Raw genomic sequence first — 25,007 nt, 5'->3', positions numbered from 1 at the left:
ACCTCAAGATCAGGCATCAGATAACAACCTTTGTGTGGTGTTGACTTGGACAGAATTCAAACTACTGACCTATAGAAAAAAAACCCAAAACCCACCAACATAAAAGCACCTTTTTTTTAGTAGAATTTTTACTGGCAAGGTTCTCTTTAGAGCTTGGCAGTCTTGCTGTCACTAGCAGTCTTTGCACTGCAGGCACAGCACTGATCTTCCCCTTGTGTGTGTGATGCAGGAAGCGAACAAGGCATGCAAGATGAGTGGCTGTGCTCTCCAGGAGAGCATCACTGTCTCGTTTTGTACAGGAAAACTAAAGCTCCAGATGACTAGAGATTATGTGCAACTCAAATCAGTCAAGTCTTTGTTAGTTTGAAAAGCTTTTGTATTTTTCTGAAGTCTTTATCTGTGTAAATTGGTAGAGATTCCTGATCATTCATCAGTGGAGATTATATGGTGATGGAGAAAAAATTTTCATTTGACAGACTTTCATATGACAAATTGAAAAAGATTGTCACTCTGGGGTGTGGTGGGGGAAGTGGGTGGGAGTAAAAGTGGAAGGAGTCTGAATGTATGTGAAATTCTATGGTCTTCATCACTGCATGCACTCCACAATGTCATTGTTATCTAAGATAAAAAGGATACTAAGGAAAAAAGGATTCTTCTCTGTTGTGAACTCTGAAAACACCCATGGGAGGTTCTACTTCCCTCCCGGTACAATAGGAGTAGAGTTTAAAATAATTTAGACAAGTGAGTTTCAGTTCTGTTGTTAGAAAATTTTTACTCCTTGCTTGTTAGGGGACTGGAGGGCTGTTCACAGGTGTCTCTTTGACTTTCTTTCTTTTTCAAGAAAACCGCCTCTGTGCTAGGAATTGCTGGATCTTAACCTACAACTGCTAATTATCCCAACCAGCTCTGCTGTGCTATTCCTTTGGCTCAGTGTCCAAGAGGGCACTTGTCCAGCTGTGGTTGTGCCTCCCCAGCCCATGTACTGAAGATATCAGTAACCGAGGCTGAGAAGTTCTTTGGCTGTTGGCATGGAGCAAGGGGGTTGTACAGTGGATTTTATTCTCAGCACAGCAGTGTGGCATGAGAAATTTGTTGCTTTTCTTTCTTGTATTTTTAGTTAGAACAAGCTTTGGCTGTATGTAAGTAATTTCTGTTGAACTGAGTCTTCTGTTGACATCATGGAAAATCAAAATGCAAGGTTAGTAGACCAGAGGATTATACAGTAGGACTGCGTCTTCGTATTATGCTCAGAAAAATGCACAGTCTTCTTGTTTTTTGTGTTTTGTTTTGTTTTTCCTTCTTCTCTGATTTAGTGAAAACTTAGCTTTAATTGCAAGCCTGTTCCTGAATAAGTCTTTATCACATTTCCACCGAAACCTCTCTTTTGGTGATCTAACCTACTCCTGCAGTGAATCAGCCAGTTATGACTGATGTAGAGTTAAAGATCAGGTGATGGGTGGTATAAGAAGCTGAGTTCCCCACTCCCAAACACACTGTTACCTCATATAGAGGATATTGATTCAAAAATGGCTTTCACAGAACACTTTTCAATGATACACACCTGTTCTGGATACTTAAATATGGCCAAAAAGCTTTTCCTGTAATGAAGATTTCATTTTCTTAATGCTTTTTGGCTTTTGGAAATAGTCTCTATTCTCACCTCCATGCTGGTGATGGCTCAGATGGAGGAATATGCTTTATTTTCATCTCATAGAGAGCACTGAAGAGTGCTGGGCTGATGAAAGTACCAGTATCCAGATCAGATATTTTCTTATTGATGTGACAAAACTGCATGCCAGGTTGCAAGCACAGGGAGACAGATGAGCCAGAAAGGTTAATTACTTCTCATTTTCTTACCCTTATGTTTATTTCAAATGCTCATCTCTTTCAGTGCCTGAAGGTGGTCAATTAATCTTCCATGCTTTTGTTTCTACCCAAAAGCATGGCTGTGGTGTGTCTGGCTGGTTCTGACAAAGGTGTGAAGAGTTCTGTAGTGAGGAAGAATACCAAAAAGAACAGAAAACCATTTTGCTTTCAGAAGCCTTTTTGAGGGTTTGTTTAAAGCTAAAACATGTAGTGATCTTAGCATGAAAGTTCTTCCACCAGGAAGATTGTGAGTTATGCTTGAAGAGAACCATGGTCTCTACCTTTCCTCAGAACAGGGTAATTTCATTCCCTGCAAGTTGTATTCAGAAGCAATGCTTTCAAATGGAGACCCAGCCCCAGGGAGCCGAGTCACCTCCCCGAGTACATTGTCTGTACTTCTCTGCTGTTAAATGATTTGCATCGCTGTGGTTTTGTCACTGCAAGCTCTGACTCTCCCTAGCTGTATGGAACAGGTGATGGAGCTCTGCTTGTTCTTTCACTATTTATCTTTATAGCTCCATGAAAACAGGGTAAATCAGTGTGACTTTCTCCTGTGGTGCCCTTCAATCTAAAATAAGATGCGTTTGTATGTGGGGTTTTTTTATGCTTTTTGCGCTCTATTGCATTTTCTGTCATCTGAAAATGCTTTGAGAACCTGTGCAGAGAATGAAATTGTCTAACAGCAGTTCTTCCTGACTTCTGCAGTCACAACTACCTTGTTTTTCTAGGTCTGCTACACCAGAAACAAAAGTAACTTATTAAAACTAATGTAAGAAAACCTTACATTTTTTTTCTTTTTAAATTTCTTGTCTTTTTTTAAAAACAAATTCCATGCTGCAGAGTGGTGTTCATGTTGCTCATGTTCAGTTTCACTGTGAGAAAGTTGCCTCTTAGCTGGCAAAGAATCAGTAATTTGTCAGAAAATTTATGTCAAAACGATGTCAGCATGAAGTCACCATGCAGAATGAGAAGTTCAGGAAGTTTAATTATTAGAAATGTGGTCTGGCAAATAAAGGTGATGTGCTTTACAGGAGGACCTCACAACTTAAGGGAAGGGATCTTTCTGTGATCTTCATAATAAAGTAATTAGGTTTTTAAATACTTTAAGAATTTTTTGGTTTTTTCCTTTTTTTTTTTTTAATAGCTGACCTCCTTATTCCTATTCTATCTTTTCCTTTGATCTTAAGAAGTATTATTCAGAACAATCAATGATAGGCCCTTTAGGACAGATCCATGTCCTGAAAAGTACAGTTGTAACAATACTTCACAGTGCTGTGCCATTGGTGTGATGTTGAAAAGAAAAAAGGAAGAGAAACAAAATAGTAAAATGTGTTTCTGATAGAGATACATTGTTCTTAATGGGAATTCTAAGCAGTCCTCTCAATGTAGCTCATAGTTTATCTTAAATTCATTGAAGGGAGCTCTTCAAGGAGTTGGTTACTCAAGAAGAGTGGTTTTGGTCAACCAATATGATGAAATTCTGTGCAAATGGATGTTCTGTGAAGCTCTGAATGATTCTTCAGAGAAGAATCTGTGAAGCTCTGAATGATTCTTCTGAATGATTCTTCACTTCCAGGGAAGTGAAGCTTCCCTGGATTGACAGACCTGTTCCTAAATCTGACAATTTACATTGTGTTGTTTACTTTTGTACAGGGCAGAAGTGATTTCAGGTGAGGGAATGCTGAATTGCTAACATGCAAGTACCTGGAAAACTTGGCTTGCTCTTCTTTGGGTAAGATGGAAGGCTCTGTCTCCAAAATTGAGAAACATTACTGTATGGCTACTCACCTCATGAGATGAGGATATGCTTTGTAGACTTTGTGATGTTTATCCTGGAGGAAGGATGTGGTGATGGAATGACTACATTGAGCACAGGTGGTTTCAGTAGAGCTCAAATAAGCCGCATGCTGGTTGTTGTGAGATATGTGTAGTCTAAAAGGATATTTATTTTCAAGATATGACCTGCAAAAATGTGGAATTATTTCCAAATACATTTTTGGCTGCCTTTGCTTCTTGCCTCATTTCTGGAAGGCATTCATTCATGTCATGCTGTGATGCAGAATATCATGCAACAAGAGAGATGGGAAAAAGGCAGTCCTCTATAGGATTTGGGTTCATATGTATTTGTTCTTTGTTGTTGCACTCTGAAAGTTTAATCTGTTGAGGCCTTCCATTAATAAATACCATTTTATCAGAGCTACAATATTGAGGTAGTGAGAAGTGGTTGTTTAGCAGGTAGAATGATGGGCATGGACCTGGGAAATTTCTTCAGCTTTGTCTCTCCTTCTTTGACTCTTTGGGGCATGAAATGTCCAGTTTACTTTGTCTGTAAGTAAGTCTCTTCCTCTTCAGAACAGGGTTGTTTATTACTGTTTTAACTGTTTCAAGATCTGTTTGAATGTCTCATAGAAGGAAGTACTGTTTTCCCCCCTTCAAGTTGCAATTTAATGGGCCTTTCTATTGTTGCTTTATAAAAAAAGAGAGACCTTAATTGTGCTTTTTTGATTACTTTCCCATTCCTGCCAGGAAATTTCCCTGGACTTGAATTTGATTCATAGCTGTGAAGAAACCTGAATTTTCTTACTTATTCTCATTCTGCAGTAGAAGCTAAGATTTGAAAAGCAAGACTTCTCATACCCTTTTTTCTGCAGGCCTTTGATTGTTGAATACAGGGCTGGTCTTTACTGGACAGGTTTTAGAATGGATATAATGAAGCTGGTGGGGAATGGTGAAAGATTTCTGTACAGAGTAGGAGAAAGGAGTGGCAAGAGCACTGATGTGATTTAAGATATCATCAGCCTCACTGGTAAAGGAGACTGCTAGTCAAATGAATGAAGAATAGGAGCTACTTCAGGTCTTGCAAATGAATAAAAGAGGAATGATAGTTTATTAAAGGCCTCTGAGGCTGAAAATCGACACATTTTCATTTTCAGCCTGTTACAATCTTGCAGTTAATCTAGTTAGTGTGCAGAGGTCAGTACTTATTTATTGTAATGTTCTTCAACTTCAGTGCTTTTTAGATTGCTGTTTAACACACAATAAAGGTTGTATTTAGTTTTGATTAATCATACAGTCATATACATGATTGTACATTTACATACAGTCATGTAAATGATTTACACATTTTTCAGTGTAATGATTCCAAAGTTATTTTTTTGGGCATTTCAAATGTTGGTTGAAAGTAACATTCAGAGTAATTGTTTGGCTTTTCATAAGAACTGCTTCTAACCCAGCTCTATTGACCCATCACTTCTCTCTGTTTTCCCTACCTCACACTAAGATTTTTAATCTGAAAAACCAGGATTGAATTGTTACGTTCTACTACTTTGAAACCCTGCCAGCCTGAAGTCAGTAATCTCAGAAGAATTAAGAAAAGAGTGGATGGACTCTGTCACATTCATTGACATCATCTTATCTTGTCATCGTGTCACGGGCTAAAGGAATGATTGCATAACTGCTACAGCAGAGACACAGGCATTGTCATTAAGGAACTGTGAATTAAACAGGCTGCTCAAATATGCTTGTGTGCAGCCCTTGGGATGATGCTAATCACCAACATATCTCATGCTGGAGGCCTGAAGTCCCCATAAGGCCACTTTTTTTCCCCAGATTCTACTTTAATGGAGTCAGAAGGAAAATCCTTTAGATATAAACATTGATGTGAAACTCTTCAGTGGCACTATATAGGTGAAAAAATTATTTTGCAGTAAGGAGGCAATGCTATACTCCTGCTGGAGACACTCTTGCCATGTCTGTACATATTGTACACTTCTAAGAACACTGACCAAGGTCTGAGCCTCCATCCTCATTTGGGAGAGCTCAGCAAGGTATGCATGTGGTTGCTTTTGATGGTGAATTTGGTTTCCTGTGCCTTCTGTCCATGCTAATGAGCAGACAAGAAGTCACTCAGTGCAGTGCTGTGAGCTCTGTGCTCAAGGAAGATGGGCTGTGTGCTCCTAATGGGGTGGCTGAGCTGGAAGCTCTAGGGGCAAAAATGCCCCAAAAGCTTTGGACTGCTTGTTGTCGGGGTGACCTTGCTTGTTGCATTTGTTCACAAGTTTTCATGTGTCTGGTTGAATTAGAACAAACAAAATTGTGGAGATCTGGTGGGAGAACGGGGAAGGATTCTCTTTGCAACTCTGAACTCTAATTATTTGCATCTATGCTACTGTGAATTTCCAGATGGCATGATGCTCTGTTATTTTCCAGTGCAGTGCACCCTTTGGGGAATTTTCCTGAGGAACAATGAAGCATATTTGAATTTGCATTCTATCCTAATACCCTGCAAATGCCTTGTAAGCAAGACTCCCTTGTCTGGCAAAAAGTGTCTGTAAATTAAGAGCAACTTAGGTTAGGAGTCCACCTGCCAAATTAACTTAGTTTCATTCAGCAGCCCCAACAGATTTTATTTAGCAGGCAGTCTGTTCCACATTTGGATGATCTGCTGACATCATGTGCTTTCTTCCTCTAAATCATCCTAGATGAAAACTGGGGTTTTATGATGCATTGAACACATATGCATTCTCTCTGTCTGTCTCTCTCTAACCTGCTAATGCAAGATGGATCTTGCTTATTTTAGGTAAACCAGCTCTTATTATATACACATATAAGTGCTCATTGTAAATACTTCCTTTGAAGAGTCTAAGACAGAACACACACCAACATTCATGTTTACAAATTTTCAGGCTCTTACTGAAAAATGTTATGTTATGGAACAAGTATCTGGCTATTTCAAATATTTGCACCTGTGGTTTCTTAGTTTAAAATTCCATCCCCCCACCTTTCTTCTTGCTTTAAGTTTTTTTCCATTAAGCTTTCCATATGCTTTTTGTGCTTGTTTTCACCTATGAAGACATCTGTGTGATATTACACGTGGTAGAGAAACTACCTAGGGTAGCTAATGGTGATCTTATAAATAGGATTTAAATTTTTTTAAAATATAAAAATTAGAAACTAGAATTTTAGTAACAAATGGAATGGGCTGCTCGGAGATTGGTGGAGTCACCATCCCTAGAGCTGCTTAAAGAAAGACTGGATGTGGTACTTAATGCTGTGGTCTAGTTGACCTGGTGGTGTTTGGTCATAGGTTGGAATTGATCTCAGAGGTCTTTTCCAACCTAATTGCTTCTGTGATTCTGTGAAATAGCCTGTTTTCATCTGTCATGTATTAAAAATTAAGGGCAGGATGTGGGAAGTAGTGGGAGGACTTAACAACAGAAATCTCTCCATCTTGCTTTTTGGTTTATGATTTGAAATGAGGGTCTATAAGAATTTCTCTCCCAAGAAAGCAACACATACAAATATACACTGTTATTTTTCTCCAGGTGCAGCTGGTTGCTCTACTGAGGTAGATTTGATTCCTCAGTCAGAGAGTTTTCCCATTTGAACAAAGGCAGCTCATTCTCCAATTTTCTCTGATGCAGTCTCCTCTCTGCTTGCATACTTGATTGAAAAATTGAGGGAATAATGCATTGCATGCCAGCATAGCTTTGAGTTTCCTTTCCTGGAGCTGGTTCCCAGCTTCAAAAGGTCTCAGAGATCAATATGTTTATTTCATAACAATACTTGAAGAAGAGAATTCAGCTCTTTGTGAGAGAGGATTTACAACTCACATAGCGCCTGGGCAGTGGAATTGCAAAATTGAAACTATTGTCTGACTAGCAAAGGGATAAGCCCAATTTAAAATAGGGGATTTATGCTTGTCCAGCTGTGCATCTACTTTAGGGCTACCAGTACCCTGTCAAGTAGCTGGCTTCTTAATGATTTGAAAGATGTTTTCATGGTAGGAATTGTACTGTAACTGTCCTATTTTTCAGTATGTACAAACAGCTTATACAATTTTTATTTCCACAATAAGATAAGTTCCTTTAAAACAAACAAATGCTCCATTACTCTTCAAAGTGAAGTCTAGCCATGACAAAGAAAATTTGTCTGTTTGTGTGAAGTTACCTTGAATGATGATGGAATGGAGTTGTTATAATATAAGAATGCTTGCTTTTACTACCAATCCCCTTGAGTTTTAGCAGCCTTACGATGTTCTCAAAAATCAGCCCAGCCCCAAGTATTTCAGGATCTCATCTTCGGTGATAGAACTTACTAAACCATAATCTAATGCTTGTATTTTTTGAATCATGTATGTTGTAATGTAGGAACTGTAGGTGAGAGGTTGAAGATCAGGTCTATTTACAAATGAAAATTCAAGAGCTTTTTCTTCTTTCCTGTAGTGGTAAGGAGCAGAAAAATATTTCCTGTATGGGCAGCAGGTGAGAGTGTTAAACATCCTCATTTACTGTTCGGGTGAACTTAGTCTGCCAGTGAGGATGTGTAATAAAATTCCTGCATGCAGGATGCAGTATGTACAGAAAGAATAAATTTTTTTTTTTCTGGTAGTGTCTGTGCAGAAATGTACTTGGAAGTAGAAAAAAGATCAAATGCTGTTCTGGCTCATCTTCCTTTTTTTTTTTTTTTTGTGCAGAGTGTCTGAACAGCCATGCATTTGGGGAAGGGCTCATGTTTCAAGATTTCTACTCAGTTACTGGGCCAGCCTGTGGTATATTTGGGATGTGGCTTTATTTATTTATCAGAGTGTGGTTCTGATCTCCATTAGGGAAGGAATAGTCAAGTCCTCAGTCCACTTCAGCTCAGGAAGTTGAAACTGTGTGGTAGCTGATGCTTTATACAAGAAGTAGCCTATAAGAGAATGGACAAATGTTTTCTGCACCTGTTTCCATCACCTATTCCCTCCTTCTCTTTGTTCACTCCTTGCCACCTACCCTGTTTGTTTTGCTGCCAGAGGCAGTTTACCTGTGGCTTGATGCCAGTGAGTAATGAATAAAATGAAAACCTTCAAATGTGTTTGCAAATGCACATGAAGGCTGGCTAATGCTGTGCTCTCTGTGATTTATACTGGTGCCCATGAGATTTGATCTGGTTAGGTGCCTATCTTTATTTTATGTGATTTTGTCTGAGGGTTTTGTGACCAGCTCCAGAGCATTAATTTAAAGGAAACTTTATAACTGGCAATGTAAAATAGGACTGTTTTTCAAATGTGTAGTTGAAATAGAAAATGAATGAGTAGAATTAATATCTTCTGCCAAAAGGATTGTCTTACAGGATTCGTAAGCACTAAATTTAGGGAAAGACTTGCCCAGCCTCACTGGATCCACAGCACTGAGTTGCCATGGGTGTGGCCAGGTGTTTCCTTCAGTCCTGGGGAGACACCAGCAGCAGCTTGTATCCTCACTGGGGGAATCAGGAGCAGTGAAGGCTTCCCCTGGTTATCAGCAGTTCCAGCAGAGCCCTGTAAGAGAGCATTTTGTTTCTGATCCCTTGATACCTGACATCTGTGCATTTTTCCACGTGCAACTTTCGTATGGGGTCGTGTGCCAGTGTTGGGGATAAACATTGCTGGTTTTGAGATGCTTTGTGGGCATGAGTAAACTGTGCAGTTTTCATTTGCTGTAGATGATAGAAACCAGACTTGCAGGTGTGTTTCCAGACTTGAGGAACAATGCAGCAGGTACTTCCAGTGTCTGCATTCTACAGACTCGCTGCTCTGTCTGCAAAGCACCAAGGGCACCTGTGGCACTGCATGCAGAGCAACTGCGGCATAGAAACCACTTTGTAAATGAAATTCCAAGCCTCACACAGTTGCTTGTACTGAGGAGGAATTAGGGATGGCTAACTAGGACAGAAAAATTGTTCCTTGTTATATTTGTATGCCCTGCCAAGCAGGGTTCTGCATATAAACAAGCATTACTGCATAATTACAAGATACATGGAAACGTTGAAAATATATAATGCTGTTCTTTATTGCATCAAAGTATTAGTGACTTTTTTCTATTGCAATCTTTCACATAGAACATTTCAATTAATTTTTTTTCAAGTTTTATGCATAGTCCAGGGAAGAGGACTGCTTGAGAACTGCCTGCAGTTATCAATACTCACCCATTTTATTGTGCCTGTCGTGACTAATGCTTTTGCTTACTTGCCTATACAGTCCTTGAGTAAAGGCCAGGGTTTAATTAAGATTCTAAGTCTTATCTTAATATGCATAATTCAGTAATTATTAAAATTATTTCCTTCCTGCCTCATCTATTTGTTATTGTAATTCACACTTAATAATTTGAGAGGTTGAGAGCTGTTGGCAGAAATTCAGTGTTTATACGGGTTAATTTACTGGTTTAATACTGGTCTGTGAATTACAGCTGTCAGTTCTGCCCCTTCTATCATGAATTTATAATCAAAATATAAAAATTAATACCAAATAACTGGCATAGATATTTAAAAAAATCAATGAGATGATACAACATGAAAAGTAGTATTAGGTTACTGAGTGACTGGATAAGCCAACCAGAATTAAATAAAAGTATTGTGGGAGAGGATGTTGAAGTAGTAATCCAAGTCCTTACAAAACACGCTATTTTGTACAGAAAGAGGTGGATATTTTTGAAGCCTCATTTATTGTTTGAGCCTATACCTTCTGCTTCTGTTGGCCATGGGAGTGGGAGGATGTAGTGGCACAAACCTCTCAAACACTACACAATCATTCCTCCCCCCTTTTAATTTCCAGCTGCAGCATCCTTGTTGAGCTGCGTGGATGAGGTGGTCTTTGGGTCTTTGCTCTGGGAGGCAGGGTGGTGAAATAACTGTGTGCTGAATGCGTGGATCATAAAGTATGAACAGACTGTCCCTTTGAAAATTGGGAGCAGCCTTCAGTGATCTGTAGAGCTCATGTGATGTTTTTCCATTACTGTCGCTATGCTCCACTGTACCTGCAACAAAAAACATAATTGAGACCAGCAGAATGCCTTCCCTACAGGTGCAGAAAAAATAGCCCTGTGTGCAATTAAAAAAGGCAAAACACCCCCTGACATCTTCCCTCCTTTTCCCCTACTCTAAACCACAAGCCAACTCCCTCAGGTTTGACTTGGAAGTAATATAGCTCCATCTGGCAGTGGAGGTCATGTGAAGTAGCTGGTGTAAGAACAGGTTGAATCCTTTAAATTAGAAACTGCTACCTAAAAGTACCTAAAAATAAAAATCAAATACATGTGATGCACTGTGGTTGTCATCCTGGCTTGTAAATGGCACTACAAATCCTTTGGACATTGCATACTCTACCCAGAATCTGTTACTGTAGTTATGATTTTGGACACTTTTTTAAAACACTCTGGAAGATCAACAGTTAGGAATCTGAGGATCCTGCTTGTGAGTCTAGAATGTAACAATTTTGGTAGCTGTGTGGCCTCAAAGCAGGATACAGCTCTGGGATAGAGAGTTGTATTAAGCAGGTGGTGTGAGGAGGTAAATTTTTCAAACTGTTTAGGTTAGAATGATTTGGAATTAAAATCCATATGCTATAGGAATTCCCCAGTCACAAGTTCCCCACGCTGATTATGAGGTACAAATAATTTAAAGAGTATCTTGTGGAAATTGTTCTGGTTTTTTCCCTTTTTTTTCAATTTTGGGTCTCATTGAATACTTGGGCTTGTAGTTTCTAATGTACATAGTGCGAATATGAATTCAAATGATTTAAAAACTCACAAGTTTAGTTAGAAATTTTTGCAGAGACAAAAAAAAATCAAGGTGGCATTTGTAGTTTACTTTAACTAAACTTCTACTTATTTTATGTAGTACAACACAGCAATGCTGATGTAAATATGTGATCAGGTGCTACATTAAAGAATTTGAAAACTTCCATGGAATTATTCTAAGCAAGGTGGTAGATCCATTATAATTCAAGAGGAGAAAATGTACAAAACCCACAAAATATCTCAAAACTTCTGGATTCAAATGACATTAGGAGAAACTGGAGTAGGACTATTATAGTCTGTCCTTCCTAATCTCTCAAGAAATGTTAATGAATTGGTGAGATTGTTGTAGTAGAGCAGGACATGGAACAATGTTCACTTAAAAGTGGTTGAAGGTTATGTAATTTTCCAAGGGATATGGCCATTTGTTTGTGATAATGGCAGCCTGAAAATACTACCTGCCACTCTTAAAATTTGTTAGAATTTCAGTTGCATTCTCTGAAGCTAACCTAAAGGTTAGAGAGAAGAAACATATTTATGTCCTGTTAATGAGAAGCTCAAGACTGATAGTATTTTTTTAGGTCTGAATTTTAGGATTATTTATAAAAGCTACAGAGAATTAGTCAAGACTCAAGAGGCTTTTCTTCCAGGCATAATATTCCCCTAGGAATGCTGTAAAATACATGACTTTGTGTTAGTTTTTCAGATTGTTGTGACTTGTTAACATTTGATTGTTGGGCTATTTTTGGAGAGTGGGCAAGGGACACGTGGTTGTGCTTTTGCTGTAAGGACTTTTTTGTTGTTATTTAAGTAGTGCTAAGTAAAGCTCTTCTATTTCCATCCACATTTTCAAAACCAGACTGTGAAATATGCTTTAAGCATCTATATTTTAAAAGGAGTCTCCTGGGTAAAAAAAAAAAAGAATAAAAGCAGTTTGGTTACCATAGAGATTGTCGTGCTCGGTTTTCTCCATACCCTGATGTGTGTGGAACTTAGGACTGAGCTACTCTTGCAAAGCAACAGGTCTTAGTTCCTTTTGTGCTTGCTGTCCTCAGAATTCAGCAGTAATCCAATTGTTCTGAGAGGGAGCTTTTCTATTCCTTCCCTCCATCCCTAGTGCTTATCCATTATGGCCAGGGCCTATTGCTTCAGGCTCAAGAACTAAGGTGAAGTGCTGCTGTGGCAATAGGAAAGGTGGTTAGAATGCAGAGAAGGGACTTGGTGCTGAAATGGGAGTCAGCATGGTTAAGTGGAAGCTTTGGTTCCTGCAAACAAGACACAGGAAGGGAAGAGTCATTGTGATAGAAGGAAATGTCACGGCATCATCTTATCTTTTCTGCCTTTGTCACACTCTGAAACTGGTGTGATGCCAGTGCCTTTACTAATGGCAATTTTAAGATCAGCTCTGGGAAGGAAGTTTGCCTGAAGATGACCTTGTGTCTTTCTTTGGTGTAGAGAACAATTGTTTGCTACTGTAGGGCTGTGACTCACTGAGAACATTATTGAGTGTTTTGTAGGTGTGGAATGGGAAGCAGGTTTCCATGAAATCTGTAATCATATGAGTCTGATCTTTGAATTCTGCTGCTCTGTAGGAGTTAATCCAAAACAGAGTGAGGTAAATGCCAAGACCCCAGTGCCTTGGTCAGGACTTTTCATCAAGCTGTTGAGCTGAGGAGCCTGTAAGCTTTGCTACTGACAGTCCTCCACCAGACAGTGCATGGTGATTTGTTCCTGTCTTGGCTCCTTAATTGCTTTCTGCCTTCTTTAAAAACCAAAGCAACAATGAAAACCACCTTGCCAAGCAAACCCCAAAGAATGCACTGTCTGGGTATGTCCATTCTTACATTAGGCAGTGAGGGTCCATAGGCAAGAAGAACACGGTTTCCTCCAGTTCAGGTGTTGATGATAGATGCTGAAGAGAATGTCAGAGAAAAACTTGAGCAAAATCTGTCATGTCAGGGCAAACTTACCTGGCAAGCTTTTAGAATGACAGATTTACACTCTACTGTGTGGTGTGTCTTGGACCTCTCTTGAATAGACCTGTTGCAAGCCCATCTGCCTTTGTTCAAAAATATGTTTGCTGAAGAGTTACCAATTTTTTTCATTTCTTTGATAGTTTACTTTAATTGCTTTTCTGTAGTTCATTCTAATTTCAGGTTAATTGTGTACAATTTGATGACAGTGTGCTGTGTCTACTAAATGCAAATTCTCCAAAGGCTTCGAGAGGCATTTCATTTTAATGAAAATGCCATTTGGAAGGGAGATATGTGGTTTTACAGCAGAGGTCAATTTTGGCAGCTAATGAGTTGGTGTAAATGAAAAGAAATACCTTCTTGAGGGACTTTTTTTTTAAGAATAGAAAACCATGGTTTCTTTTTCCTCAGTCAGGCCTTGCAGTGACTTATGCAAGATTTTTTTCTTACAGCAGTTTCTGAGAGAGCCTACTTTGGCAAAGCTTCGTGAACCTGCCTTCTTTTTGCTGCAGATGACAAGGGCTGCTTTTCTTATGGCCAAGTATCTCATTGGCCCGAGCCATGTATAGAGGGGTGGGGGCATGGAAGGAGCAGAGTAAGCAGAAAGCAAGCTTATGTGAGTACTTTGAATAATCCATGGAGACTGAGTAATTATGTATGGCTTTTAATGAGATGAAGATGTTGATGGTAGGTAATGGGATTTTTCTGAAGCAAGAAGAAAATTGATGCTGAAAAAACTAAGAAAGTGTAATGTGTAACTGGAGTTCTGTGCTAGCTTTTAAAAAAAATATACAGTGTCAAGTTGAAAACATTTAAGACTTATGCACTTGTCAAGGAAAAATGGTATCAACTGAAAGGGTGATGATTTCCAATTTGTCTGTGGGAAATGACCTTGCTGCGTGCTTTCCCCTCTTTAAAGGGAAGATAAATCCCTTTTCTTCTACATGGTCCTTTTATCCTGTCCTGTTCATTTGTTATTTGCCAGGAAGCAGATAGGATTTGAACATTGCCTCAGCCTGGACATAGGGAAAAGTGGTTTTTAATTACCCAAATGGAGTGGAAAAGTTTGTATCCCGTTAGCAATCCTCAAAGACTAAAGCACCATAAAGTGTAATCACTTAAGAATGTGTGTCTATAGTATTAAGCACATTTGAATGAATGCCAATGAATGAGTTCTAAGTGGAGCCAGTTATGAAAGTCCTTGGGTGTATCTAAAGTGTTTGGTTTAAGTTTTAGAAACAAACATTAAAAAAACAGCAAAAAATGGGTTTCTATAGCTAGTCTGTTCTCTCAGATGGAAAGTAGTTTCCTCCTTTGAAGAAAGTCTTGCACCAGAAGCAGTATATTTGGTGATTATCAATGACATTTAACTGGTGGGCTTGTTCTGAAAGATTCTTGTATGGTGAAAAATTGTTCTCTATCAATGCTTGATCTCGTGAGGTTTTTTTTCCTCTTTTTAAGTTGAAACTGTGGAATGTGAGCAACAGAATACAGATTTTTTTCTGGAAGAAAACTTCTGGCAAATGATTGAGCTGTGACAGGGAGGTGCCAAATGGGAATTAGGTGCCCAGTTCTCACCGCCTTTGAGTATCTTAACTGCTGTTTGTTCTTTTGCTAATCTCTCTTTTTGATCCGAAGTAATTGGCTTCTGCCTGTGTATCTTTATCTCCTTCTGTGAGGCATGTGTGAAGGGGAATGTGTTGTAGGGAGATTCGGACTGCTATGGAAAAGAGCATCAGCTGTGTGCTGGCAGCTCATTGGATGTGCCAGCATGCTGAATGTGGCCTGTGGACCTGCAGAGTGGGAGAGCACCAGAGCAGGGGTCACCTTCTGGTGACCTTACTATGCCAGCAACCGAAAGGAGTTGCTGAAGTATGTAATAGTCAGGAAAGGGCTGGATTCCATGGATTCAGTGCAAGCTCTGTATTGGCTGCCAAGGCACGGTTGCTCTGGCTGATAACCTCGGGCGCTATCACTCTCCTGGTATCTACAAGCTTCTTGACTTAGGTCCAAGATAAGAGATCTCAATTTTGTTGCTCTTTCAAAGCTTAAAAGAGCTCTCAGCTGCTTCAGAATGGAAGAAAAAAAAAACCCAGCAAAATCAACTCTTCCCCTCCAAAGAGGAAAAAACCCAGAAAGAGAACAGAGAAAAACCCTAACAAAGTGACAACGAGAAAATGAACAAACTAAAAGAACCCCACAAACAAGCAAACTAGAAAAACCCAACCCTGGACAGTGAACATCAAATATCTCTGAGGAGCCCTTGGATTTCAATAGGGGAATGATTTATATTAAAGTTCCAAAAGGACAAAACTGTTTGTGAAGCCTTTTTCCTGCATTTTTAGGAAAACTCTAGCAAAATGCTAAGCAAATTCCCTAACCCAAACTTTCTATAGGTTGGTAATTTCATCTGACTTGTCATGATGCCTCAGTTTGCTTTGCAATACTTGTGATCATCAATAGAAGTGAGAAATATGGCTGGGAGCTAAGCTAGGCTATGCCGTAGGTAATACTGAGGATCCATATCTGGGCTGATTTCACTGGTTTTGAATGTTTTTTCAATGTTTTGTATGTTTGTATGCTCACCATCCTGTGTGCAGAACTGGTGCAAAGAGTGACATAATTTTATGAAGCATCAAAACACTAAAAAAATCCAAACAGCACAGAAAAATTCTGGTAAACATCTGTTTTGGAAGGTAAAACTGGAAAAGAAAAAATAGACATAGGAAATATTTTTCATTCTTTTTCAGTCTGGTTAGTGAGCTCCATTTCTCCTCAGTGCCTTGGATGGCACAGGAAGGCTTGTAAGGGGGGAAGTGGGATCATAGAATTAACCATTATATAACAATGCAAGCAAGACTGAGCCAAGCCTGGTTAGGCAATCTGTGCTGTGTAAGTAACTTTTTTTTGTAGGGGTTTTTGGGGAGATGTGTGCAAAGCAAAAACAGTGGGTAGCTTATAAACATTAATTAAACCATGTGGTGATTTTATAAGTGAATATTGTTCAATAACTAGGAGTCAATTACACATTTTTTCCAAAGGGCATTTAGTGATACAAGGTAAGCTACTACATGGAGAAATTCCCTCAGCTCTTGACTCATAGCCCTAACTCCAAATAGCTACCAAGTGTTTTTCTGCTGTTTTAGGCCATGATCTTTGCAAGAGAGTTCCCTGTAATTTCTAGGTAATGTGGTTTGAGTGATGTATTTTATAGTTTTCTAGAATATATTTGTACAATTAACTTAAACCACGTATTTCAATATATATAATAACTATACAAGATATGTAATACTTTATATACTTTTAAATTTTGTATTATTATATATAAAAAGTTAAGCTCAAAATGCTGTTTTAGGAGTTTAAATTTAATTTCTTGTTGTCATTGATGATAAAAAGCAGGTTAGGGTGCTCACAGACCTGTAGGAATATCTTAGTATGTAAATGAATCCATTTTACCTCCCTGTTTTGTCACGTGTGATTCTGGCTTCTCTCAAGCACAGTTAAAGACTGGGAGGTGTTTATGTACAAACAAAAACTCCAACCACACATTGCTTTAGAAGGCTGGAAAGTCTCTCCTTTTCAAAAGCTTATTGGTATACAGAATATATTAACGTTGTACTTATTTTAAAATTATTTGTTTACTTCAGCAAATCTTAAAATGGGGGAAGAAAACATGCATTGACAAAACATGAAATATTTCTTTAATGATTTTAAACAGCAGAAAAAAGTCTTTAGGGTTGAGTGAAACCTTTACTTGGCCAAGTAATAGTTTCATGATATTGATGTGTAAAATCTATGTCAACAGATGTAATGCATTGTAAATGGAACTTTTATAGCATTAAAATCAGTGAAATTTAGGACTTCAAATCGATAAAAGGGTTAAAAAAATCAGTGTAGAGGACTAAATACCAATTAAAAATGGAAATGCTTTGCTAGAAGCATCAGCAATATTTTGCCCTAAAAATGTGCAGACTGTTTGATTTTTATGAAGGCAAATCTTAAATCTTAATTTATCACCATGTTAACAAATCCTGCTGTCACTCCTACATTCTTTTTGTTTTCTGAGTTGAGAGGAAGGCCTGAGCTGAAAGATCTCACCCAGCCTTAACTTCGTATCCTCTTGAAGTAGGCAGCTCTTGTGGGGAAAAAAAAAAAAGCTGTTCTGAGTCGTAAAAGTTGTGGAGAATCTCCTTTTGCCTTTGTTAAAAGAGTCTGAGGGTTGATAGGCCCTTGGCAGCTACGTAAGTGTGCGCAGCAGCCTTTCCCCTTTAGCTGCTTGTGCTTGATTTCACTCTGTGGAAGTGGAGGTTGTTTTCAGGTTGTGCCTTACCCTACTTCACAGCTCGATCCTGTTTGGCTGCCTCAGGTTTGGAGAGGCTGAGAGTGAGATAACAGAGGGATAAGCAGGTTAGGGCTGACCTGAGGCACAGGGAAGGCAGCTGGGAGCCTATCCAGGAGCTTGGCACAAAGCACTCGGCCGCTTGCTCAGGGTTTGGAGCTGTCATTTCACCATCTCCTTCTGCAAATCAGAAAATCCTGTAGCTGCTGCTCTCCCAAGGTGCTGTATGCTCTAACCAGTTATGTACTATGCCCAAGAAATAACTGGCCCATCAAGTATAACTCTGGTTTTGGAAGCACTGAAAAACTGATGGTGGATAATGTGTCCTGTATTGCCAAGAGGATAATAGCTGTGATTTAGGAAGAAAGTAAAACATACTCTAGATTGAAGTACCCGACTCCGTGGCACAAAAGCGACTTTGGCGCTTCAGAGTTTCTTGTCGAAGGGCTCTGTTTGGTATCTGAAGTGCTGCAATGGCTGGAAGTCAACTCCTACCAAGTGGCATAAACCCTGTCAGAATGCAGCTGCCTCTGCCAAGATCTAGGACAGGAAGCTCCTGCTGCTCAAAGGCACAATGAGCAGAGTGTGTTGCTGGTGATGAGAAAGGAACCCACTTAACTCAGATTGAGGAATTACAGCTCTGCTGAGCTGGATCCAGGCAGCAGGCTTTGTACCTAGGAATTACTTACAGGCTTTCAAATTTCTGAGGGGAAAACCCCTTTGGTGTTGGCTTGGTATTGGGAATTGGATGTGCTTCTATGATGCTACAGAAATAGCCTGCAAGTCTCAGTCTAACGTGTTCTGATGGTGTTGTGAGTTAATGTCTTCCTTGCTCCAGAGTTGTCTAGCATTCCCTCTAGGGACCCTTACATCTGAGACAAATGCAACAGAATAGTACTGACTTGTGGAGGGCTTTAGGCATTATGAAAGATTAGTGATAAAAAAACTGCTTTAAGGTTCTATTACTTGATGGCTTATCTTCAGCTTCAAACCTTTGGTTAATAAGTACTTGGAAGAGGGGAGGAGACAGAGAAGAAAAAATTATCTTGTAATGGGAAATAATTTAGGACTGCTATAAGAACTCAGTGACTCTGTGTTCTCTTGACCACTTGTAAATCAGGCCCCTGATCCTATTGCCACTAAAACTAGTGAGTAAATTTACTCTAATTATTTCAGGAGGGTATAGATAAAGTTTATGCAAGTAAAGGTTTTTAAAGTCTAGACCCATACTGTGTGGCTCATACCTGCTCAAAATTTGCAACCTTTAAAGCTACTTGTGTGTTTTGTGAGAACTAAAATTGGTGAAGTAGAAATCTTATATAGGAACTCAGTGAACTTTATATTAATTTTTCCTCTAACTTCCAAAAAGTAGTTGGAGAATGGGACAGTGTGTAAAGCATCCCTGCATCTCCCATCATGTCCCATGGGATTCTGCTGGCAGACCAGGCTGGTCCCTGAGTGCTCTGAGACATGCCACAAGTCTGCTCCTGGGCTCCTGAAGGCAGCTCAGTCAGCTGTGCGTGTCATTGCTGATGGGTTATTGGCTTATGGCAAAGAGTGACTCTGTGGCCAGTTTCCCAGTGTCCCTGTCCTAATCTGAGCCTTATAATATCATATTAACTGATAAATATGACTCCTGACCTATTTATTTTCAGAACTATTTGGGAAGTGCTGTGGGTTGCGTGATGTACAAATCTAAGATTTAGAGGATTACTGGGGAATATTAAATTGTTGTGGCTGGATCACATTCAGTCTACGAATAAAGATTTTTTTTCTGAAAGTTGATACATAATGTAATTTTATTCTTAGTCATCACAAGCTTCTCTTTTTTGTATTTTTTTTTTTATGTTTGGCTTTTTTGTAGAAGCCAATAAGCTACTGACAATTTTAGGCTCCAAATCACAAGTCCAAAGGTTCATGGATATCTAATTTCTACTTGAGACCAAGACTTTTGTTCCTGATCTGGTGAGCACTATCGGGTTGTGCATCACTCAAATGGAGACAGGTGCATAGGAATTGCTTCTTAATGTGGCTATTTCTTCCACTGTGTTTGCATTAGGCCACAGGAGAAGGGGGCAAGTACCCATTATTTTAATGCAAGTAGCAGCTGGAGGCCTAGTTATACAGGGAACTTACCTCTGAGTAACTACTGAGCTTAATCATGTTAGTAAAGTAAACATTTCCCCAGCATAGAGGGCATCTGTGTCTTCTGAGTAAGGTTTGCTACATAGTGGATAAAAAAGCCATCCAAGTAATTCCTCTCTTTCCAGGTCAGTGCTTTCTTCAGTGTGCACTTGTGTTTTGAGAGGCAGTGGCTGTGAAGTCTGTTGGGCTCTGCATTACGTTAGTGTCACGTTTTCACTTATTCTGTATGTTAGAGTGTTGTGGATGATGTTCTATCTGCAAAAGCTGTGCTACCAAAGTTGTCAAGCTTCAGCTAACAAAGTGTGTACTCTTCTCTCAGGAGATATCACTCCAAGTTTAGACATTTGAAAACAGGGTATAACAGAAGTGGAGATGGGGAAAGAAGGTGAGAACTGGATGTATTAGATCAGTAAACATTCTGAATTTACTCAGTAAAAGTGGAGCACATAGAAGGAGAAGTACATCAAGGAAGGAATGACCTTTGTTAGCTCATCATTACAGCTGTCAGCATGAAAGCAGATTTGGAGATGTGAATCAGGAGAGCAGAGCAGATGGGTATGTTGAGGGTAGCTGAAGAGTGAAACTGAGGACAAGAAGTGGAGGGTTTTTTATGGGAGAAGCGGGTGCTCTGTGGAGTCTGATGTGCCAGATCCCAAGTCCCTGAATATTTGATCATGTTTAACTATGGATCTGGATAAAAGAGTGAAAATGTACTGAAATATACAGTGAAGTCAAGAAGGTTAAGGCTAAAAAGCTGAACTGTCTCATGTGTGAGGAAAAGAGAATTAGTGCAGAGACCTAGATTTATGGAAGAATAGAGTAATATAAGTAATACAACTCTTAGTTGTATTTTTTTGGTAGTTTTCTTTCTGGGGGGAGTGTGTCCTCTGTCTTGAGTGCACAAAATGATGCACAAAATGAGAAGGTTTTGCTAGTCAAATATGTGTGTGATGGATGAGAGTTTCAACTGTCAGAGCTGAGAGAAAAGGTCACTCCCCAGACACTGTGGTCTTTGTCCTTTTAGTTTTGCTCTTAGGGAAAGTTCTAAATGAGGTAGTGCAGGATGAATATGTGGCCCATGAAGGGTTTACAGTGAAGAACAAACTGTATTAAATTAAAATATGCATAAAAACTAAATTAGACTAGCTTATAAAGTGAAGTTGAAGCCAATTATGGAAATTAAGCATGATGTAATAGTTAATGAAACCAGTGTAGCAAGCACAGTGAAGCTCTGCTGATTGCCAAGAACATCTTGCTTTTACAGTACTTATGTAACCATCAGGAAAGGCCTCTGAGTGTTTTTAATAACAATAAGCCTTTTTAATAACACTTTCCTGCTTTTTTTCTCCATTTTTTTCCTGTGATATATTCTGCTGCGGGTGGGAGTGTATGTTTAAAAAAAAAAATTGTGCTTTTCCCAAGCAGTATTCCAGGTTGTATGTGTATTTTTATTGTCATTGTGCACTTCTGTGAATGCATGTGTGTACTTCATTAACAAGGAAATTCCTGGCTCCTGAGGATTTTTATTGCCCTTCCTGGCTGAATGGAAGATTTGTGTGGTTGTTTGTCTTGATTTGCTTCTGTAGTCAGCAGTCCAAACTTAATTTAATTAGAAGAAAGAAATACCCAACAAAAACACAAAACAATGCAAAGTTGTGTTGGTTCTGTGATAGTAGCTGTTTCAAAACCTTTGTGTTTTTAAATAAATGGCATAATGTGAATTTGAACATTACACAACTTGATGTGTCACGTTTCAGAACATCTCAGCCTTATTGCTTCAACAGAAAAACTGGATTTCTCTTCACAAGTACTTGTCTGACTGAAGCAACAGTCCAATAAGTCTAATAAACAAGAATCATCATTTTTAAATAGAGATCTATTTTAGTATAGGCTGATAATGAAGTTTGCCCACTACAGATGGTCTTTACTTCAGGTTCCAAATTTCTTCTGTGCTTTACAGGTAAAAAGTAAACATATGAAAAACTTGATGAATACTAAGTTGAGTGATCATTTCTACATAGGCTGCTTATAAGATCTTGGGTAATCTAGGTTACATGTACCAGATAAACATTAAAATCAGAAATTAGAAGATTTAAAAATGTTTCTGAATTATCAAAGCAAACTCCTTGTAGAAATACCAGGATTTGCCAAAATTTTACCTGAGCAACACTAAAGTAGGACATAGTCATGCACAGGAAAGTGAAGTGCTGGGCTCTGCTGTGCCTTTTGCTCATTACTGGCATCAGCAGGGGGCTTCACTGGGGAGATGTTGTCTCTTCTGTGAATTAAAGAAACTGTCTGAGAGCCTTAACCTGAGAAGTTTGATTCCAAGTTGCTATCAGTGCATTTTCAGTGACTTTCTGAGAAATACATGATGGATTAAATAAATTTTTTTTTCTCTAAGCCCCACTTGTTAATTTGCAGAATATAATTTCTTAGTTGGAAGCTGACGTGAAGTGTTGGAACACTAATGTTTTAGGAGAGCGTGATCCTTGCAGCTGGTTATCCTGGCAACTCCAACAATCTCCAAGTACAGATTCATTTGGGCATCAATACTTGCTCAGATATGTATTACTTGATGTTGTGGAGAAGAATGTCTAAAGAGGGCTGTGAACAGTTTGGCATTGTTAACAAAGCTGTAATCTAAATTTGTGTTAATATCATGCAATAAGGAGAAACTGTTACTAAGTCCTTAGAAATTTTTGTCTCTGAATTATTATGCACATGGTAGCAACATACACCAACTAACTTGTATTTCTGTCATATCCAGCTAAAAATATCTTGAACTAGAATCAAAGCCTGGTTTTGGGTTACTAGAGTTTAAATGAAGCAGTGTAAGTGGAAAATAACCAAAAGCAGAATGGATAAGGTTGTGCTCTAAAGATGCTCACTTAGAAAATGAATTCATACTCAGTTAATTCTTCGTCAGAACTAGAGTTCTATGGTAGATTTTTGAAAATAGTATTACTGTGTCTGTGATCCTAGGCTAACGTCAATAAATTTTAAAAAATTAATTACGTTATTTTCTTTGTTTTACCCTCCCTCAGCTTAAGTTGTTGCCAAACTATTTTTTTTTTGCAAATAATTTGTGAGAGCACTAACTCTATTACACATGACAAAGTGGAAACAATTCAACAGTTCATTTCATTGCATGTGTCTTTTCCCTTGTCATCTATTCTGCCTCATAAAGCATACATCCCAAACAAAGGATTAATAAAAAAGTAGATGAGGAGAGGGGAGTAGGAAGAATAGGAGAGGAAGCATAAAGCGGATTCATATTTTTCTTTTATTTCAGAGAAAAACTGATTATAAGTGAGACACAAACACTGAATATTACTGTCTTTCCTATATTAGCTAAACACAATAGTATTTTGTATCTACACAGAATGATCAGATACAAAGAACTTGATGTTGGTTGTTTTTATGGGTGAGGTAAATATAATTACTAAAGAATATGATTTCTAGATTTCATTGTATCTTTAAATAATGACTTTTTTTGGGCGGGGGGGCTGGCTGGGAGAAAATGCTCATTTTGATTTCAATACAAGTTATACTATTTTCCATCTTAGTTAAGTATTTTGTTGTAAGACTTCTAAGCCTAGGGTTCTGTTTGTGGGTGTATTACAGATGTTATTGCCATTTGTTTTCTGGAAGGAAGATAAAATATTGTGTGTGTCTGTCCATTTTTTTTTTCTGCTTGCTACATACCACTACAAATTCAGTGTGAAATCACTGCAGAGATAATTCATACCATTCTCCAATAACTTGCATTAAACCAGAGACACCCCAGAGACCATAACATTATCTCAGGGATTACAAATGATGCAAATACAGGCTTGCCATGCAGGGTTAAGCTAGACCATGTAATTTCTTAAACAACAAGAACAAAAAAACCCAGGTAAAGTGTGTTTATTGTTTGTCCATTGCAGCCAGGTTTTCAGCTACTGCCTCATAATTATTCTGTGGGAGGAAGGAGACTTTTCCCTTTTAGGCAAGGTCTTGATGAAATGTGATAAAATGTATAGCACAATTCAGGCTGAACAAACTTGTCAGTTGTGGAATATGAGGCAGGTAAGGGGTGTGCATAAAGGATTTTTTTCTGAACTGGTGAAGGACACGTGTCACGGTTTGACACTGGCGCAATGCCAGTGCCCCTGTGAAAATACATTCTCCCTGGTTTCTGCTGTGAGATGTGACCAGGAATAAGCAAAGCAGGCCCCCCACTTAGAAATAAAGAAAAGAAAGCTTTATTAACTAAACTACAAGTCTAAGTAACAAGAAAGACACAGGGAAAATCACAACTTACCAGAAACATTTTCTCCTCCCCCCCCAAATTCCAATACATCTATCCCCGAAATTTCAACTCTCAGTCCAGCACCACCCTTTAGATAATCAATTCTCAGTTCATCAAGAGGAGAGGAGTCCTTCTTGTGCCATAGGCTTCCCCTGGAAACACCACTGAAACCCTGTGTGTTTCCGTGTCACTCGTGGCACTGCCCAGAGATCATTGCCATCATGACCTCTTCCTTCCATGCCCAGTGCTCTCACCACTGCACATGGACCAGAGCTGCTTCTAGGGTTGTCCTTTTAAGGATGGTTTGTCCTGTTCCAAAAAGAGCACAGTCTCACCTTCGGGACACCTGTCCCCCCCATATTTCACCCCCTGGGGCCTAGGGGTCTCAACACTGAACCCTCCTGGCTCTGAGGCATTGCCTCCCCCTGGATGCAGTCTCTGTGTCACTGGAAACATGGTTCTGTCCATGGCTATAACAAGAAGAGTCCAGTTAAAAAAACTACTCCATCATCTCTTCCCACCTAAGATTCTTCTCTACTCTTCTGACATCTTTCACTTGCCCAGACCTTCACACTTGCCTATTTCCTTCTTCCATTTCATCTCTATCTCTCTTCTAGGAAAGGTTAATGTTCTGCAAAGTTTTCATTGACCAAAAGGGTTAAAAGCTCCCACAAGCAGCCGGACACCTTCTCGCTGCATCCGCCCTTCTTCTCCTTCTCAGCCGTGCTGCCGGCACATGTTACCAAGTTTCAAGGCAGCAGGCACAGGCTGTACTCTCCCTCTCTCTCTCCTGGGGGGGCTGCCTGGTGCTTCTCCCACCCTTCCATCCTCGGGGCCTCTTCACCTCCCATCTCTTC

The 25,007-nt window shown here is 39.1% G+C and overlaps 1 protein-coding gene across 6 annotated transcripts in view; it reads left to right on the top strand.

The window, feature by feature from the left end:
- GRID1 (glutamate ionotropic receptor delta type subunit 1) overlaps positions 1–25,007 on the top strand; it is a 485,778-nt gene that overhangs the window by 114,088 nt on the left and 346,683 nt on the right. Inside the window, exon 3 of one of the 6 annotated variants that reach the window (XM_071438685.1) lies at positions 3,520–3,598. The exons of the other annotated variants lie outside the window; for them this stretch is intronic. The gene's annotated coding sequence lies outside the window, so the exon portion shown is untranslated. The remainder of the gene's footprint in view (positions 1–3,519; positions 3,599–25,007) is intronic. 6 annotated transcript variants of the gene reach the window in all.

The sequence above is a fragment of the Agelaius tricolor genome, unplaced genomic scaffold, assembly GCF_023055355.1.
Source record: "Agelaius tricolor isolate 1412-34295 unplaced genomic scaffold, bAgeTri1.0.p SCAF_13, whole genome shotgun sequence".
Lineage (NCBI taxonomy): Eukaryota > Metazoa > Chordata > Aves > Passeriformes > Icteridae > Agelaius > Agelaius tricolor.
This window is presented reverse-complemented; position numbering and strand designations above follow the sequence as displayed.